Below are 15033 nucleotides of genomic sequence, written 5' to 3'. Positions count from 1 at the left end.
AGACCCAAAAAGATTCAGTTTATTGTCATAGAAGACAAAGTAAACTTTAAAATAAAATATTAGAGGGTGGAAAAAGTGAATTATAGAGATCATTGCTTTAAAAGTTTCTATAATGATAATCAATTATCAGATTTGCTGCCAATCGATCTATTTATCAGCTTGTTGCTTATATAATAATTCTTTGTTTTTGTTAGCACACTTCATATAACTATACGTTTGATTTAATAGGAATAAATATCCTATTTTATTCTATGCAATCCTTAACTAGAAACTAGGATGACTACAGCCTACACTTATCTTAGAGGTGGCTACCTGTTGGAATAGTTTCCTTCCACATGCATCAGTCCAGGTATGACAACGAAGACCATCCTCCAGTGACTGTAGGGGAATATAACAATACAGGTGTGTGCTTCAGTGCGCTGTCATCCTTCAATGATACTACCATGGAGCTGTCAGAGGAGGAGGGTTTCTGGCCTCAAGGTAAAACCACTATTAAAAGTGATTGAATACTCTGTCCTAGAAAGAAATTCCTACTGTGACCACTCATTGCAGTCCACCAAGGAAATCTGAGGCTGTTTTTTTTTTTTTTTCAACTAACACAGGGCTGCTGAGGCTGTAAAATGTTTGACTTCAGAGAGTATTGACATAATAAAAAAACACTTCAAATACTTAATAAATCACCATCATGAACAAAAACATCATCTCCATCATAAGCTGTAGGACCTGCAACCTCCTCAGGTGATTCTTTATTTCATTTGCTGAAATACAATTATATGAACATTATCATGAAAAACATACGGATCAGCAAATCTGCAGCATTCACAGTCTGTTAACGTTTCTTTAGTTAAAAAAAACAACTGCAGTGCCATCTGGGCAGATATGTAGAGTGTAGGAAACAGCGTGACTGCTGATGCAAAAAAGCACAGTAAACGTCCCTTTACCTGTACAAGCAGGGAAGAATGTATAAAAAAAGAATATGTATGTACAAAGACTTTGTTTTTTTGTTCTAATAGCATCCGTTTATAGTTTTGTTCTACTGGGTGCCACATTCATTGTGCATATGTTATTCCTCAGTCTCACTTCCTATTTCTAGGGACACATAAGTCCTTATGACTCACTTGTGTTGGCTGCATATTAAGCTTAACAAATCCGCCTTTAAAACACATTTAATTGTATACTATTTGAGCCAATTGGTGCAGCTGGATTCTTACTTATCTTGTGTCCATAAGGTGTGAATCACCCATAGAGGTTAAATACTGCAGAACTCCCCCTCTAATTAGTAGAAGTGAGTGGCATCCTCAGGACTTCACAGGAAGTACAACTCTCTTCGACCAGGCTGGTAGCTACCACTGAGGACACTGAGGTAATTTCCTTAATATTGTACAACTACATGCAAATCATGACCTGATATTTTTTTTATTGTCAAATTTCTGCTTTAGGTCAAAAACATTAATTAAAATTAAGGTATTCCTTATCTTGAGAATGAGGATGAACTGGGGGACAGGGATGCTACTTTAAGGGATTTTAGCCTCTTGACCTCAGTATTTCTAAAACCAAAGCTATGCCCTGTCTTTCACTTGTTTTTACTAGATATCCCACAACCTGGATGACTGACTGTGTGTGGCTTTGGAAACTGATGTAGCTGTAGTAGTAGTGTTAGAAAGTGCATGGAAGATGGAGAATTCATTTTCAGAAGACAAGTTCAATGACTTGCACGTAATGAAATCAGTCATGTATTGTATCTACAGGTGCCTTGTTGTGCTCTTCCCCCTCTTCTCATTCTCCTCTCTGTCAGGTAGTGCTGCCCTGGCCCAGAGATGATGTGATAATACCTAAATAAGGTGCCCTTGAAGCTGACAGCTCCCTGGTTCAGAGACTACACAGTGTAGTCTAATAAAAGCTGACACTGCTACATCTGTGGCTACTTATTAGTTATTGCTTGAGGGAAAGTACAGAATAAGCATACATTAACATCAAATTAATGAACCTACTGTATGGATATTGAATTACATGATATAACAGTTGGCTGTGTACTGTCTACAGGCTCTGGTTTAAAGGACCAGTGTGGAGGACTTAGGGGAGTAGCAGAAATGGAAAATAATATTCATAATTAAGTTTTCATTAGTGTGTAATCACCTGAAACTAAGAATCACTGTTTCCTTGTTAGGTTAGAGTGAGACCTTCATATCTACGTGTGGAGTGGGTCTTCATACCGCCATGTTTCTATAACAGACACTCGCACTAGTGAGAGCCTTTTGCATTTCTACGTTACCATAGGTTCTTTAACCACCATAGGTTATATATAATATCTGATGTATTTTCACAACTTCTGATAATTCAGTTCTATTAAATGTAGGTATTAAAAACCAAGTCAGCAAATACTTCAGATGCTTTCATATAGTTACTATACAGTGTCTGCTTTGAGAAATACACATGGATAAATGGAATCAGGATCAGACATTGAAACACTCATTACTTTGAGGCTTGGTCCTGGCAGGCAGCCTCGCTGCTGTCTGAACCAACTCACCTCCAGAGGGTGATCAATGGGTAGCACTGCACATGTTTTCTGATGATCCATACCTCTATCCAGAACAAATGGGGTCAGGTCTCCTTGAACAACTAAAAAGTTCATCGCTAGCCCAAGGAGTTCTGACACTAATTGCACTCATAAACCACAATGTGTCCAAACAATAGATGTGTTTAGACGGTCCAGGAGAAGCACACTGAGTCTAGCTACTGTATGCTGGGACTTAATACCCCATGCCACTTCTGACTAACTTTTCCCCAGAGAAATGAAACTGTATACCACATTCCCTGAGCCAGTTTATGTTGTCACGTTCAACATCACATTCTGCCTCATCTGAAGCTGCTCTGCTCGTGCTCTTTGCCTGCAGACATTTTGCCCGCCTTTCACCTTGCAAGTGTTGAGCAAATATTATCTTTTCTCCCCATGCTAGCATGGTCCTGGATGAAACTAGGGAATTTAGGGAATCTTTGCAGGATCCAACAGAGCAAGGAGGTAGTGTAAACATCAGTTCATCACTGGTTCGTTCAGCACACAGGGATTTACAACACTAGAAACGCCACAGCCGAGTCTGAGAAAATTACTGTAAAAGAAGAAGCTAAAGTACATGTGCAAAAACACACACAAAGAATTGAACATCGAACCACTAAGCATACCCATGCATTAGAAAGGGCACTCTCAAGGAATACATAATGACTCTCATACATGCATGAACGTCCACACACACTGAGGTGAGTGATCAGTCTTATTTTACAGCAACGATTGTGGAGCAGTCTGCAAAAATCAATGGGTAATCTAAATGTCAGACATAGCTTTAATGTCAGTATAACTAAAATGTCATAAAAATCCACATTCACTCTCGCCTCCCAGGTCAGTTCACAGAGAAGCACCGCATATGTACACACAGAGACACACACCGACACACCGTAGCTATTAACAGACACACCGTACCAGTGCTTTACGCCATTACTATTTCTATCTCTTTCTCTTCTCTTCAATTCTCTTCTTTCCTACATTATAAGAATTTTCATTTTCATTCAATTTAAATCACTCAAACTTCCCAGAGGTTGACCCTTAATCTTTTAGGTGGCCTCCTGGCCTTTTCTGTAGCATCAGGCCAAAATACCCACTTGGATACAAAAAATTAAAAAAAAAAAATCACAAAAATGACACATTCTGTTACAAACATCAAATTGTGTGAGTCTGGCACTTTATCCCCAAAAGCATTCAGTGGTCAAGTTTGGACACACAGGATAAATAATCATCTAACAGGCATGAAATTTGATGAGTACATCCATGACCCTGAGGAAATCAGTATGACTGGAATAACATGCTTGTCAGATCATCAGACACCATCTCAAACTTTAATTCATTAATTTTGGTTGCAAACTTCTTCTCCACTCCACCTCCACCTTTGGCTTTGCAGGTATAATGAATGCTGCAGCCTTTATGGGTTGCTAGGTCTGCTTTAGACCATTTGTCTTGTTTCTTCATTTCCTTACCATTTTCTCCTCATTCTCTCTCCTTCTCTCACGCAGTTTTACAGGAATCAGCCTTATTCTCTTCTTAAATCTTTCACCATTTCCCATCTCTTCCTATTCCACTCCTCTCCTCCTCCCATTTCCCACAACCTCTTGTTCCTCATTTGTAATCCCCACATGTGCACATCCTGTCCTTCAACCTCAGCCTCATTCCCGGTCATCCTTTCCATCCCTCTCCATCCCTCTCCATCCCTCTCCTGCTCTCGTCTTCCTCTTGAGCACTGCTTAAGGCCATAATCTGTCTTCCAGTGCTCACCGCTGATTGGGTCCATGGGGAAATGGCAGCAGGAGACAGGTGGAGCGACAGGGTAAAGGAGCAGCTGTGATTGAAAGATAGCGTGTGAGTGTGTGTGCATGTGTGTGTGAGAATGAGAAGGAGTGGGAGAGCATCTGAACATTGGAGGGAGATTTCTGGCCCTCATTTGAAACAAGAGAAACTTTTTCTTCTTGTTGCTGCGTGTTGTCTGTCAAACAGACACACACACGGTAACACACACACACATTCTCTCCTTCCAATGACTCTGCACGGGCTGCATGCATTATGTATGAATGTGGATGAGGGGAAGGAACAGACAGGTTAGGTGTGTGTGTGTGTGTGTGTGACCATGTGCTGGGCAACGCAGTGTGACCGATTGGTTGTAGACTCCCAGTCTAAATCCCCTTTTAGACAGGTACATGGCTCAGATCGAATCCTGAGATATATAAGAGATGTGTGTGCACAAGCACATCTGTGGTTCACTCTTCATGTCCATCTGTGCATAATAAATCTGTGTCTGGCTGATAAATTTGTGTCTGTGTTTGTTCCTCTGAGTCCTGTATGCTTGTGGTGCAATTTATTCAAACAACCTTTACAGCAGCAGAGCTCATTTAAGTCCTGCAAGGCTCCCACACTAACACAAAAAGAGCAGTAAGCTGTTCTAAGCATATTGAACAAACTTATATACCAGCACAAACTTTAAAACTCTTATATCCAAGCCAAGGTCTAATTCCTTTTGGGCACTGCAGCCTATATGCAACAGACTGCTAATAATAAATATACAACCACATTCCCCAGTAAAGCTATACTGAAACTTAACACAAAAGAGGATAAAAACCCAATTACACGACAATGGCCAACAACAAATAAAAAATGCTACAGACACCATGGTGGGTGCAACATGCATCGCCACATTAACCAAACTGCTTAACATTAGCTTTACAATCACATGTAGAATAGAGCATCTCCAGGGCAGACAATTCTTCAGCAATATAAACACAGCTGCAGCAGCACACAACTGACATTAAAGAGCCTGCGCAGCTTTGGTATACAGTTTAATGTACAAACACACAAGGTCTGGTTGCTCATGTTCTCCTTTAGAGACTGACTTATAATCATCTGTGAGTTTGTTGTTGAACTCACCTGTTTGAAAGGTGCTTTGTACCAGGAAAGCCTCCACAGTCTGCCTCGTTCATTCTCTTTGGGTCTGAAATCCGATCCACTCAGCTACTCCTGTCCCATTACGCTCCTGAGTTTTATGATTAGTTTTGCGCATGTAAAATAAGCACCCAAGTCACAGCTGTGCCAGGACTTGTGAAAAAGTAGTCAGACAGTACGTAGACACCTGATGGAGGTCGCCTCCATGACCATTTAGCTTGAGTTAGCGTTTGCCTGTTTGCCGCGCGACACTGTTTGATTTCGGTCACTCAGTGTGCCAGCCGGGTGGTGCATTCATTAATTAAGATAGATGCAAACAGTTTAACCTTTGCCAAGGTGTAACGATGCCATCCTTAATCATGATACATACAGTTGTCACCCTCAGTAACGTCCAGTGCAGTATATGATGTTTTTACTGTTCATAAACTGCCGATTGAAGACCCGCCCGGGCCTCACTGTCCACAGGCCCCTGCACCCCTGACACCATGCCAGTGCGCATGAGCCAATTTAAAATTAAAAGAAACCAAATGTGACAGCGAAACTATGAATAGAATGAGAAGGCCATCTGTTAAACCCGCAGACTGCCTGACAAGTAAACTGTCTACGTGAGCAGCTTGCATTCCCTAACAAATTCACAAACTATTCAGTTTTAATCCTCCATCCTTCTGCCACTACAACCTTTTAGTTAAGCATCTTTATCGTTGACAGTTTGTAAAATTGTCATTGGCTTTGAAACTCCCCTCATGAATTTAAGTCAAAGATTTAATGAAATTTTGTGTAAATTATTGTCACTTTACTCCCAGGTGTTAAAATCATACATAACATCATAGGGCACAAAGCATAATGAACTCAGGCTAATTTCTCAGAAACTGTTCTTATCAGGGTGTTAAAGCACCTTTAAACACGTTTTCTTTACTTTGTCAAGTTCAAGTAATTGCAAGCTGTAATAATATTATTTTTTGTGATTTTATGCTTTGTCCAAAAAGAAGCCCTGTGGCTTTAATTCTAAGGGACCCCGAAACTTGACATTGATGTATTTAGATCAGTGTAACAGGCACTGTTACCAAAGTATATTGCAACTTTGTTGAACGGTATAAATTTGATGTCATCCACATTAAGTTAGTTAACCACAGGAATGACAGCAGCAACTATTAATAAAAGGGGTTGCAGTAATCCAAAGTAATCACTGCTAACTGTTTTTAGAAGTGACTGGCACAACATTTCACGATGGTTTTAATGCTGTTGGGATTTGTTATGAAATGCTGGCCTACAGCACAATGACCAATGCCAAGTAATATTTGCAGATATAGAGGAATCATTTATTTTAATGCAAACCTGAACTTTGTAATGTCAGCTGGAAGCAAATTCAGCTTTGCTATTTCATGACAGCAAATCTATCTCTCTGCAGTGAGCATCTAGTATGTGTTTGTTTAAGCAGGGGTTTGTTTGTAAAGGACAGTTGCGGATGGAGACAGCGTGCCCATGAAGCCATGCAGCAGGAGTGTCTGCCAGTTCCTGGCACACCATCAAAGACAACAAGATGGGGACAGAAAGAGGAAAAAGACATGAAAGCGAGATGGGGGGATGGAGACAAGAGAGGGCTTGTGTTACAAGGCATATGGCCTGTGTGAGGAGACAGATGTTTCTGTGTGGAGGGGAGAGGTGACTGAGCACACACGTCCTGTTGCGTCTGCTATTGCAGTGCCCCCATGGGATTGACAGACAGATGTGTGGATGTGTGTGCTGGGACTCTCGAAGCTCATCTAACCCTTCTCTAATGATATTCTCTCCTCTCCTTTCCACTGATCACCAACATCATCTCCTCATCACGCTTCACTTCCATGATTCCTCCACAGTTGCTCATACATCTCATCCCTGTCTCCCCTTTTGCATGTATAGTATTATGTTTTTTTTATAGGTCTTTATATGTTTCTGTCTATACTTGATTTAAAAAAAACTCTCAGTGTTCTCAGTAGTAACCTTTTCTATAAATCTGTCCCATGATTCTCAATTAAATTAACACTATTTACTCAACAGTCGAGACTCACTGCTCAAGGTAAGCGCGATACACAATTACACTGAAAATATCTAGTCATTTCAATACAACAGATAATATACTACAAGTTATTCCCATGACTGCTTGCTTCCAAGAAAAGCTACTTTAAGACAACTTTATTAAAGCAACTGCGTGTGAAATTTCATGTGATTATGGCATAATCCAATTTATTCAATTGGGCTTGTTTGTAGAACAATGGGACAATCCGGTTTAAAAAATAATCCAGTATTGAACCATGCTTAACATTTTGGGAAATATGTTCATTTGTTCTCCTGCCAAGACTTAGATGAACAATGATCCCACCTTCGTGCCTGTGTGTTAGGTTTGAAGCTGGACTCAGCCTAGCTTAGCATTTAGATTTCATCAGACTTGTTCTCATCACTGTATCACAATATCACTGTACTGTAACAAAACAAATAGACAAGTAGATAAAGCACCGTACACCTGTCCCACCGATGGATGGTGCCAACTCCCACTCCACCCCACTGGCTTTCTGCATAGGTCCCCTGAAAAACCACCTCTGCCAAATACTTATTTTCCCCTTTTTTCTCTCTCTCTCTTCCTTTTCTTCTTCTTCTTTAAGCATGGAATATAAAGATATGAATATCTGTATGTATGTATGTGATGCTTTATATCATCTATCTATGGGCTAAATCACTCATTATGTGTTTGTCTTGCTTCATCAATAAAAACAAATTAAAAACTGTCTCTTTTCATGCCCTTCTATTTTCTGTCTTTTCTCTCTCTCCTTTCTGTAGAATGTGGACAGATGAGTTTGGTGTCAGGTCTCAGGTGGTCTCGTGTTTGTCCTGTTTTTCCTTCATTCCCTCTCCCAGGGATAGAGACTATCGCTGATATAGCTATAAATCACATTGTACGTCTGTGTTTGTGTGTGTGTGTGTGTGTGTGTGTGTGTGAAAGAGAGAGACAGAGAGAGACAAAGAGGGAAAGACATGATTAAAGAGCAGAGAGTGAAGCAACAGTGGAGATGCAGAGATATGGTAAAGGTGACACAGAAACAGAGGATGAATATTCAGCTCTGCTTTTCAACACTTCAGAAGATGTCAGGATGTAATTGGCTACTGCATTATTTAATTTAATAGACATAAGTGCACCCATGATGTCAAATGCAATTCTTTATGATTTATCAAGTGGTTTATCAATGCTCTCCCACTCCAGTGGTGCCCTTGCTATACTCTATAGATTACTATTACTATTACTCTGTATTCTTAGACATACAAAAATAGTCTTTGTCTGGTGTCTTATTTGCTGTATTGCATTTCAGCTTACAGTGAACATGATGACACCATCTAACAATATGCAATCAGTCATCATTCAGCTACTAATCATCTAGTCTTTTTAGTGGAGCGTCAGCTGACTGGATGTAAATGAAAACATGGTGCCAGGCTGTTTTACAGACTGGGCACTGAAAAGAGATTAGATGTTGTGGCTGATGCAGGTCACATTCTTTCACCTTGCATGTGATGTGTAGCATTGATAATAACACCCTAATCTGCTTTCAGTGCTGCTGGTGTTACTATAACCAGGAGAAGTTGGTCAGGTTTACACACTGGTTTTAGTCTTGGACAGAAAAACACATCACATGCATTCACAGTCAAACAACCACAGATGCTGGGAACTTGTTTTTTTACTATCAGCATGTGCATGTGATATTTAAGAACCATATAATATGTTGCTAGCAAACAGTTGCAAAGAATTCATTTGGATCAATGAATTTAGTAGTGTTAATATGAAAACAGTGATAAGTTTCAAATCTGGTTGCCGAAATCAAATTGACATGTGAATGGGCACATACAAATCAGAAAGATGGAGGATTGACCACAGTTTTTGATGCTTCATTGCTTTTTACAAAGTTGCGGATGTCTTTATCTTTAATGATCATTTATTTTGCTTTGAAACAAGCTCTTGTGCTGCTGGGATACCAGAAATACCTGAGGGTCACAGGCCTGACAGAGTTAAGCAGTCTCTGTATTTTGATGCTAAAGCAGTAAAGCTGCGAATTAATGGGCCATGTGTGTGTACCACATAACACAGAGAGAAGGGGGGGTATGATGAGTTACAGCTCCCTATGTAGGGATATCCCACCACTGAGTCTATACAGGTCACTGGAGCGAAAATCCAAACACACATAGGAGCACATAAATATACACCCGGCAGCCTCACTGCAATTTATTACCTCTATTTATATCTGTTACAGCTGTGGAGGAGAGAAGGAGTGAGAGAGAGAATAGGAGGAGGAGGAGTGGGGATTGGAAAATGCAGGGAAATGGGGCAGGAGGTAGAGAGACAGGGATATAGACAATGGCAGGGGAGAGAGGGAGGTAGAAAAGAGAGGAGAGGGTGGTAGAGAGGGACGTTAGCAGGTGTTTTGGTACAAAGAATATAAGAACAGGAGAAATAGACTAAAGAGGACTAAGACAGACAGAAAGAAGAGAGAGGTCTGTAGGATTCTGGGACAGCTGAGATCTTGCGGAACAAGACGACATCCTCTGTTGCCATGACAACTGCCTCCACATGAGCCATCACTCGGTCCCATGCTCGCTCGCCCCCACATAGAGAGGAGGCACACACACACACACACGCATACATTCATGCACAGGCTCACAGACACAACTCTTGAAAATGCCCTCAAACTCCCACGCTGCCTGGCAACTTACCTCTCATCCGCCCACCTCCCTCCTCTCCATCCTCCCACACTCTAACCACCCATCCATCCATCCATCCATTCATCCATCCATCCATCCATGCAGTCTACCCTCCCAACACATCAACAACATCCATGCCTCCTTGTGCTCTGACTGCCACTCTTATGTACATCCACAGTGTCATTTCCCTCTGCTTGGGGTTTCATTTGAGTTATCAGAGACGTCTTGAAAATTGTAACGTGCTAATATTTCTTGTTATGGTATTGTGCATTTTAGCCATGTAACACTTTGACATGCAGATGTACAAACGTTTGAGGTATCATAGTCTCAGATTATTGTGTTTTTAATTTTACACTGCCTTACCTTTTTATCTCCATCTTAACTCGCTAACATGGTTTCACGTGGACATCATTGTGTTTGTGTAGCCAGATTATGTCAATCAGAGAGAGCAATGAGAGGTGGGGGAGTGTTTGTTGGTATGTAGTGCTACACATGCACTGCTAGATAGCGCTGTCAGGCACCAGAGGGAGGACCGCAGCTGTTGAACTGAATCCACAGACACTCACAGTTGCTACAAATTCATGCACAGTTTTAGCATGTGTGTAAAAAAAAACAAACACACACACACACACACACAAGACACACACACAGTGGAATTTATCAGGCTTTTAAAAATTGCATGGATAGAATACACTCAGCATAAGGTCACATTAACATGGATATTCTGTACACACGCTGTTCCGTGCACATCCACTAGAGGAGAAACAGTTGGCACAGAGAGGAAGGGCATTGCTGACCAGTATTCCACATAGCACTCTCCCTGCCAAAACAAAGAGAGGCAGCAAACATTCTGCCCCCCCACCCCACACACACAGACACACACACACACACACACACGTATGCAGTGGCCTTGGCCAAAATACCCATCCCAGGGACAAATGCCGCAGCAGCAATCGACTTCCTGAGCAGAGGGACACTTGTTGTAATGTGGAAATCATTAAATCTATATTGTCATAAATTATACTGACATTTCCCTCCTTTTGCCACAATAGCTGGATATATTGTATGATAATGTGACACAACAACTAGCCCAATTGTTTCTACAGAGGACAATGTGCCATCATCGAACTAGGACACACAATCACTAAATGGAAAACAATAATTAACATTAGCATATGGTATAATACATGTAGTGCTGCAGACCCTCATTTTTATCATTCTGTACCGAAGCATGTCACAATCGCTGTCCAAGGTGCTGATCTGAGACTGCCAGAGATGCAGAGCTGTCCACGTCGTCACTGATATACCAACAGTGGTCTAGTCGTAAATTCTATTGAATTAAACCAACACATAACCTGCGTGACAAAAGAAAAACATCCCTCAGGGAAGATAGGAAGACATAATATCTTTGCACGTGAACATTGCCAAGAACACAATCTGAACACTTTCGCATTTCTGAGATGAATGCAAGATAGTTTCCCCCACTACATAAACATAAATAGATACACTTTTGGATGACAAACAAATGGCCTTGAATGCTAAATCATTAATTTTCTCTATAATTTCTTGTTTTCTCCACAATGGAGGGTTGGGCCTCTCCCAGCATGCACTAGGTGAAAGGTAGTGCAACATCCTTTAAAGGTTGACTGTCTACAAGGGTAACACTGACTTATTCATATACCTGTGGGCAGCCTAGACTCCCCAGTCTACCAGGCTAACCCGAGAGTATCTGACTTTTTCTTGCTGTAAGTTGACAGTGTTAATCACTGAGCTGTTGTGTCTTATACACAGACAGTCAAATAGAGAGCAGACTCTCTCAGTCACTGATGATCTGCTAGTACAGATAAGAGACTAAATTTGTGACGTAGTGGATGTTTTCAAACCAGAAAGTGATCCAGTTGCTGTCCACTGTCTGTGATGAGGTAGTAGAGTTGATGTTTGTTGCTTCAAGCCACAGAATCAAAACCTGCCAATACATTTCAGTAGGCAATTTCTCTTTGTGTACATTCTGGCATGACTCTTCTATCCTTGTGAACCTGAAAGCATCTGTGAGAAACCTGAAGAAAAATTGATTAATAGCAGCCAGTTTATTGAAAAGTGAAAGCAGTTTGTAGAAAATAAAGTCAAACTCTACCACTGCCTAAAAGGAAACTATACACTAAAAATCCTTTGAACTCTTCAGGGATTTTTCAGTCTTTTATTATAATAACAGATGATACGCATTCATCTCCTCTTTCTTTCATAAAGTGTACTGTTAAAACACAAGGAGGCAGTTCTTGAAGATCTAAGTGCTGCATTTTCTTTCGAAGTTCAAAAAATGTGTTTTTCTGGCAACTTTAGGATGTTTATTTTCTCTGACAGCAGTGTTAACCAGGTGACACTAAGACTATGCCACTTGTCTTTCCTCATCAGCAATACACTGATCTGAAGCTCACAAAGCTGCCAAAGCTGCACAAACAATAAATTACCAAATTACAACTAAATCCTAATTCAACTACAACAAAGCTAAATCACATCATCACATGTATGAGTAGGACATTGCTACACTCATAAAAGAGTGTGGTGGTGGTTCTCCGTCTACCTTCATGCATTAACATCTCAAATAATGATGCTCTGTTCTTTGGCTCATTTGATGCTTGGTACAGGTCCAGTGTGGGAGCACACAGGCCATGGCTCAGACAGAGACGTATCTCAGCCCTCCTTAGCTCTCCCAGCATGGGTATTTTTGTGATTTAGACAAAAAGCCCCTAGTGGGCAGTTGTTTACTCTCCGAACAACCATTCCATTCAGTCAGGGGCTGGTCAGGGTATATTATTGTTTTTTGGCCCAGCTGGAAGTACATTAAAATTTTAACAGCTTCTGGATTTTACTAGCAGCTAAGCTCCTCAGTGGGCAAAGAGATTCACAATACAAATGAAAATTTGCTGAAGTAACTCCAGTTATGATTATTTGCATATTCTAGTGTTTTATGGAACATGCTGCTAATTGATTGGGGCGATGAGTGCAGCAATTTGTCTCAGGATGCTGAGGCTGGACAACGATGGGGTTAACCAACAGGTAAACCAGTTACATGACTATAGATGTAAACTCTCATTAACCACCATTTCATCTTGTATGCTTCCACATCCTCCTAAAATACTTGATTAATTTCATAGATTCAGTCTAATTCTAGCTTTACCACTTTACATGAATCAAATACTGATCTTAATGGCTACACGAATTACCATTTTCTAGGGGAATATCTACTAATTTGTGCTGATATATGAATGGCCTCATGAAAAACAAACAAGACACTCCTTTTATACAACAAGCTTGTAATTGCCATCAAATCTAAAAGTACCAATGCCTATTCTGGTGGCAGAAATGTACGAACAATATCCAGCCTACACAAATGTGTCAAATAGTATCTGCTGCAAGTGTAAACAAATCCTCAAGTGTAATCAATAGTGCATTTGTGTGTGTGTGTGTGTGTGTGTGTGTGTGTGTGTGTGTGTGTGTGTGTGTGTGAGACCTGGGTCTAGGATTGAAGCGGATTCTCTCTCCGGCCAAGCTGGTTGTGAATGATGAGTCATTCAGAGTAGGCCTTTGATATTCCACATAGCACTCCATTTAAAACTCACTGAGACTTCTGCTGCTGCGAGGTCACACACACACACACACACACACACACACACACACACATACACATCATGAGATGAGTATACACACACAGATGCAACCACAGACAAACACTCACACCTATTGATCAAAGTTGGAGGTGCAGCTGCTATTTTCATTCATCCAGAGTCTCCCCTGGCTCCTGCTATCGATTCTCTTTTACTGTGTGTTTAATTCACCGCCAGAGTACGCCTGCCACAGCCTCCACTTCCAACACCTCTCTCAATGTTTATCGACCATATAGTAGCACTACATCTGAGCTTGGTGCCTGTATTTTCACTGTGACTGTTTTATTGCCACTCTCATAACATTTTATTATTTATACTTTCTGTATCATTGCTGCAAGATGAATATCCTTTATCTCTTAAGGGTGATTTTTTTCACTTGAGAACATACAGCTGAATTTGCAATGGATTTTTGAACCTTCAGAGGATTATATGAATGTGTTTCTTCTTGCAAAGTTTGCTAGAGGAACTCTTTGTATACTGCAGATGAAGGCTATTGCACAACATTTAATACAATTTACATCACAGAAACCATGATGGCACTGACAGGTAAGCTGTGTGTACATGTATTAGTGTGTGTGTGTGTGTGTGAGAGAGAGAGAAAGAGGGAAAAAAGTCATCCTGCAAGCACGTGCAGCTTATTTCTTCCTTATCCTGTATGACTGAGAAGTCTTGTGATTATAGTCCCTTGTTATGCTTCCTCTATCTTTCTCTTTCTCTCTCTCACTCCTTTTTTCCTTCTCTCCCTGAGAAAGAAAACCCAAGGAGAACTACAAGGACAGGGCCTGTAAGTAAAGAGAAATGAAACTATCACTCTCTCTGCAGCTTGTTGCCTTAGAGACCAACAGAGAGCGAGAGATAAATCTGTGAAGTCTTCTGATCATCTGTGTATGTGCGTGTGTGAGCGTTTGACTCTGTGTGTGTGTGTGAGGAGGGTGCCTGTGTGGGTGCAGAGAAAGCAGGTCGGCTTCTGACACAAAGCGGTGGAAAATTCCCACATTACTCCATGCATAACCTGTCCTTCCCCTGCCTTGTGGTTCCTCTCAGAAATTGTTGCATTGATGCTGGAAATCAGATCCAATTATTACAAATTAGAGAGTGACACCACCTTTATCCAGCACACGCCCTAACCTCTAAACCAATATCCATCAGAGACTCTGCTAAACAATA

This window comes from Lates calcarifer, linkage group LG21, assembly GCF_001640805.2.
Source record: "Lates calcarifer isolate ASB-BC8 linkage group LG21, TLL_Latcal_v3, whole genome shotgun sequence".
In the NCBI taxonomy this organism is placed as follows: domain Eukaryota; kingdom Metazoa; phylum Chordata; class Actinopteri; family Centropomidae; genus Lates; species Lates calcarifer.
Note: the sequence above shows the minus strand (reverse complement) of the source record.